The sequence below is a fragment of the Bubalus bubalis genome, chromosome 1 (assembly GCF_019923935.1).
Source record: "Bubalus bubalis isolate 160015118507 breed Murrah chromosome 1, NDDB_SH_1, whole genome shotgun sequence".
In the NCBI taxonomy this organism is placed as follows: Eukaryota; Metazoa; Chordata; class Mammalia; order Artiodactyla; family Bovidae; genus Bubalus; species Bubalus bubalis.
Window position 1 is genome coordinate 26,823,038 of NC_059157.1, and position 6,000 is coordinate 26,829,037.

The 6,000-nt window shown below is 39.5% G+C and overlaps 1 long non-coding RNA gene across 1 annotated transcript in view; it reads right to left on the reverse strand.

Moving 5' to 3' along the window:
• Nucleotides 1-5,358, reverse strand: part of LOC123332250 — a 31,321-nt gene extending 25,963 nt beyond the window's left edge. Inside the window, exon 1 of the long non-coding RNA XR_006549065.2 lies at nt 3,725-5,358. This is a non-coding gene — a long non-coding RNA (uncharacterized LOC123332250). The remainder of the gene's footprint in view (nt 1-3,724) is intronic.
• Nucleotides 5,359-6,000: the final 642 nt, after the last annotated feature.

Here is a 6,000-nt window from a genome sequence, read left to right on the forward strand (position 1 = left end):
TGTCTTCTTCTCTTTCAGTTTGGTCAAAATAAATTAATGGATATTTTGAGTATCTTGAGCCTCATAAGACTTAGAAACTCTTCTTCAGCTCTGTAAGTGCTTATAAGTTAAGCTCTCACATGGGTTTTCTAGAAATGTTGAAAATTTTGTGTGGGTTAGGATTTTGTATTATTGATTCTCTTTACTGCCTAAAACTCTTAGTGCGTTGTTCATTTTAAGTACTTGGTTTATTGAACTGAATAATATTAGCTACACTTATTGAGTGTTCACTATATGCCAGGCTCTGTTTTAAAGTTTCTGTATGTATTAACATATTTAAAACAAAAACTTTAAGAAGGTATTACATTTATTAAACCACTTTATCCATGAGGACAAACAGGCTCAGACATGTTAAGTAATTTCTTCAAGGGCATCCAGTTAAGTTTTGGAATCAGGCAGTCTGACTTCAGAGTGTGAACCATTGGATTGTGCCTTCAGAGAGGAAACTAACATTGACAATGATAAAATAAAATGACACTTGAAAAGCTTTTGTTGTTCAGTTGCTAAGTTGTGTCCAACTTTTTGTGACCTCTTGGATAGCTTGTCAGGCTTCCCTGTCCTTCACTACTTCCTGGAGTTTGCTCAAACTCATGTCCATTGAGTTGGTGATACCATCCAACTATCTCATCCTCTGTTGCCCCCTTCTTTCCCTCAATCTTTCCCAGCATCAGGGTCTTTTCCAATAAATCAGCTCTTTGCATCAGGTGGCCAAAGTATTGGAGCTTTAGCATCAGTCCTTCCAATGAATATCCAGGGTTGATTTCCTTGCTGTTCAAGGGACTCTCAAGAGTCTTCTCCAGCACCAAGTACTGTCCTTTTATCTTAAAAATGGACAGTAATATTTTTTTAGCCTTAGTGGCACCTTAGGAAAAAGTATTGTGTGTGTGTGTGTGTGTGTGTGTGTGTGTGTGTGTGTGTGTGTAGAGGGTTCATTACAAGCCCTGGAGAAGAATGGGGTAGGCCTTGACCTTATTTTTTATCACTTCTATACACTAGAGTCCCATGTGTGATTTCAGTTGAAAAAAAGTCTCCAAGCTGCTAAAATAACTTGTTTGAAAACTACACAGAGGGCTTCCCAGGTGGCTCAGTGGTAAAGAATCCACCTGCCAATGCAGGAGACACGGGTTCAATCCCTGGGTCAGGAAGATCCCCTGAAGAAAGAAATGGCAAGGCCCTCCAGCGTTCTTGCCTGGGAAATCCCATGGACAGATAAACCTGGCGGGTTCCAGTCCATGGGGTCGCAAAGAGCTGGACACACACATGCACAAAAACTACAGAGCACACCACCCACATTTCCGAGGGTGACTGGAATTCTATTGGTTTCCATACTTTATCAGGTGATTTTTAAAAAATTTATTTTTAATTGGAGGATAATTGTTTTACAATGTTGTGTTGGTTTCTGCCCTACAACAACATGAATCAACCTTAAGCCTATCTATGCTCCCTCCCTCCTGAACCTCCCTCCAACCATCCCACCCTTCTAAGCTGCCACAGAACTCCCTGTGTTATACAGCAACTTCTGGCATGAATATTAATCGTTTACTCTGTTAAATAAACCAGAGAACTAAAAACACTTTGTTACTTCTTCAATAGCTCACTTAAAAATATTAGAGCATTTTCTTACTAGGTTAATAGACAATCTACTCAATTGTCAATAACATGGAAATACAATAAATCTGAGGTACAGAAAATGTTTTCCAAGTAAGGCAGTTACGATGCCAGATATTAGCAGCAAAGGTATGCTTTGTGGTAGCTACAAATCACAGTTCTGCTTTGTCTTCCATACCTTAAATGCTCAGGCTATAAAATCAGGCTATGTCCTTGCTAGTTCCTTCCCCTTCCATAGATGAGAACCTACATTCACATATTCTCTTTGCATCTATGCCCACTTCAAGGTTCTTTTCCTTTCCTGTGCTTTACCTGATGCTGTCTGGGCCCCTTCAGTAGAAAGCCCATAGCTTTTGGTGTATTATATTTACCACCACTTCTGTTTCTATAATGTGCTTGAATGTAATGTAAGGGTAATGACCATTTTTCTGGATCTTGAATTTGTGGGCTCATAACAAATAAAAGTTGTCAAAACTTCAAGGTCAAATGAATAATTACCTAGATGCCTTGAGAGAATTAAAAGGAAGAGTGTAGAGAAAAGAGACACTGTTTAATAGCTAGGTAGCTTTAAATTCACAGCAAGTAAGTTTTCAAAACAGATATTTAATTTTATTTCAACAGGCTGAAAAAAAGACAAAAAAGGATACAGAGTAAGTTACTTAAAGATTAGAAACAAAAGGAAAATCAGCAAATATATAAGTAATTCAGTTCTCAGTAATAGCTGAACCTCAAAGTTCTGTAGTACTCATTTAATTTATGTTAATTGCAAATTATCATAAAATAGGTTTGACAGCTTTATTTCACCTTTAAATTTTCAGTTCAAATCAACTTGCATTTGGGAAAACAGATAAAACATAGATGGTTGCTTCTGCCCTGAGATTTAAGGAAATGACTTAAGTAAATACCTAACCAATTAATTAAAGGGAATTATACTTGGAAGAATGAACTCTGAGAGATACTTGAAGTATGTTTTTTATTTCCTGTTCCAACCCTACAGTAATTTAATTGCTGTTTAATTTGACAGGCATATACTTGTGTTCATACTAAATTCTAGCAAATTATAGTACATTCATAGTTTCAGACTGTAAGGGCCAATATTTTTCCATACTAGAAGTTGATTACTTAATAAATAACCAAGCCTCATTGAAACTAGGGGTTAGGATTTATGCATAAAAAAGAGGAAGAATAAAACAAGAATTATGAACACAAGTTTTCAATGATCTGGAAGATTGAATCACAATTAACCTTTTGGTCTGAGGCAAAAGGTAAACACAGGTAGAAATAGTTAAAATGATACTTAAAAAACTGGTCATTTCTTTTCTTTCTAGAAAACCTTGTCTCATATACAGGAGTATCAATGTAGGTTTTAGCTCTCGGGCAATATATGATTTGTCTGGAAACTGAGTTATGACCCAAGGTAGATACAACCATTTTGCTACTTTCAAATCAGCTGGCATCAAATGATGACTAGTAATTGAGCAAGAAAGGTCATTTCTATTTTATCTTACTTTGTGATACAGTAATTTCCAAGCCATCTGCTCTTTGGAATATCTATGCAGAGGAAATGAAGAATTCCGAGATTTATGCAGAAACCTTAGAATCCATCTAGAGCTCACCCATAAGCCTTCAGAGGACGTCAGACAGACATTAGATACCCCAAGACAAAGGCAAACCAGAAACACCTAAGAAGGAAGTGGTCCAGACGGTACAGCTCCCCTGAATACCTGGCTCTGTTCTTATGTATCTGATCTTTATTTTCTTCAGTAGGGAATTCTTAACCATCATAAATTAACTTGCAGAATCACACTATTAATGATAATACTATAATTCTAATTCTACCTGAAAACCAAACCAGTTTAGAAACTATAGACCCTCTCCCCTACGAAAATACTAAAACATGATGAAAGATGAAGTAAAGAATTCCTATTTTTCTCAAGGGACCAAAAAAAAAAAAAAAACCAAAACAGGAAAAGACAAAATCAGACGACTGGAACTTCTCTTCTGGAGCTAATTGTGGTTCATTATCTCATGTTTTATGATCAGCAATTCAGACTGGGGGTTGACAAACACCACTTACCCAAAAGCAGTCGGCTGTGTCGGCTGAAGCAGAGGTTGCCTGGGAGATTTCTGAGTCAGTTATGCTTCGAATCAACATTTGGCCAACGTTGAAATGCCAGGAGGGAGTGCAGCTGTGAATGAGACCGGTTTTGCTGGTGCATCCGGCAGACCCATAAGCTGTGTTTTTATGACAGGGCCTGGCTTTAATTTTCTTGGTTTGACAAAATCTGACTATCTCTGGCAGAGCCATCTGTCCATTTGACACATTTTGGCCTCAGCAGAATAGGAGGAGCAGGTCATGCAGCGAGGGACTCTGAGTGTGCTTCAGTAAAGGAGAGACCTTCCACCAACATGTGTGGCGGTCTGGGGAGAAGGATTTCAAGGGCCTTTTTTATGCTGGATCAGAGAACACATTTGGTGTTTAAGGTGAGGTCTCACCTCCCATTGCTTCACACGTTGGTGGGAAAGGGGCCCTTTTGGTCCATGGAAATATGAATTGGGACTCCTCACAAACACACAGCCCTAAGCCTAGAAATTCTGTTATTAAATAATATCCATTATTTCTTCCCTTTGAGAATCTGTGAAACCAAGTGGCCTTAAGAGAGAGTTTTGTCAGTCTTTGCCCAGGGATCTTCACTTGTTTTCCAGCAGCATCCCTTCATCCAGTTTCAGTTACCCACAGTCAACCCTGGTCTATTCCATCAGAAAAGAACAATTCACACGTGTGCACCTTCTGAGTAGGATGAGGAAATCTCGCGTGAAGACATCTCGCGTGGTCTGGCTCAGCTGTGACTCCTCCCTTTTTTCAGCAAACCCCAACTATTAGAAACTTACCAGTCAACTTGGTAGTCAGGCCCGCAGTCTTCATATCAGCAGGGTTTATGTTCAAATGACCCTTACTTACTTAATAATGGCGCCAAAACTCTAGAGTAATGATTTGTCAATTGGGGTATGCCAAAGAGAAGTCGTGAAGTGCTTCCTCCAAGTGAAAAGGTGACTTAAGGAAAGAAGTCCTACGAGGAGGTTGCTAAGACTTATGGTTTAAGAACAGATCTTTTATTCTTGAAATTGCAAGCAAAGAACAAGAAATCTGTGCTAGTTTTGCTGTCGCACCTCAGACTGCAAGTTATAAAACTGCTTAAGATGAAAAAAGCCTTACACTTGTCAAATAAAATATTTCGAGAGAGACTGTGAATTGCTGAAACTCAGCCTCTGTTCACTGGTGCTGAACAGAAACACAGAGACAAGGGTTTTGGGTGAAGTACAAAGAAATAGCTTGACTGCTTTGCCAGGCAAAGAGGGGCACAGCGGGCTGCTGTGGTCAAGACTGTGCGTCCTGTCCTGGAGGGGGTAGTGCCCTGTCTTAAAGTGTTCAACAAGCAATGTGGCATCAGCTGGTGCTCGTTCTTCTGATTGGTTGGTGGTCAGGTAATCAGGAGTCAACACCATCAACCTGGTTCCAACCACATGGGTCTACCTGCTTGTGGGCAGATACAGTTAACTTTTCCCACCTGGTGTTTCAGTATCTGCGAAACAGGTCAAAGGATATGGCTGAGAGTATTCTCTAGTCCTTGAGGAAGAACTAAAGGTCCTTGATTTTAATGGCTAAAGTAGTAGTATTTTGACTTGCTTGACTGTTTTCCTTTCTTTCTGCATTTTCTCATTCCTCTGTTTAATTTTATTCTTTGAATAAAGTTTCTCTGACTTCCCTGGTGGCTCAGACGGTAAAGCGTCTGTCTACAATGTGGGAGTCCTGGGTTTGATCCCTGGGTTGGGAAGATTCCCTGGAGGAGGAAATGGCAACCCACTCCAGTACCCTTGCCTAGAAAATCCCATGGACGGAGGAGCCTGGTGCAGGCTACTGCTCATGGGGTCGCAAAGAGTTGGACATGACTGAGCGACTTCACTTTCAAAGTTTCTCTGTAGCAAAAGGCAGGCAGAGGACATGGGTGGGGGCTCTTCCTGGGAAGGCCTCACAGGGTCCTGCTCAGATACACACATTCAAATAACTTTTATTACAGGATATTATAATCTATATTATTATTGGTTATTATTGTTAATCTCTTATTGTACCTGATTTATAAATTAAGCTCTATCATAGGTATGTATGCATAACAAGAAACATAGAACATATATGGTTTGATGTGGTCCATAGTTTTAAGCATCTGCTGGAGTCTTGAAATGTGTCCTCCAAGGCTGGGAGGGGGTACTACTGTATAAAGTATTTTGCCACAAAGTATACAGATATACAGAATATAAACTGTGGATAAGTGGTTTTAATTTTGGAATTGAAAT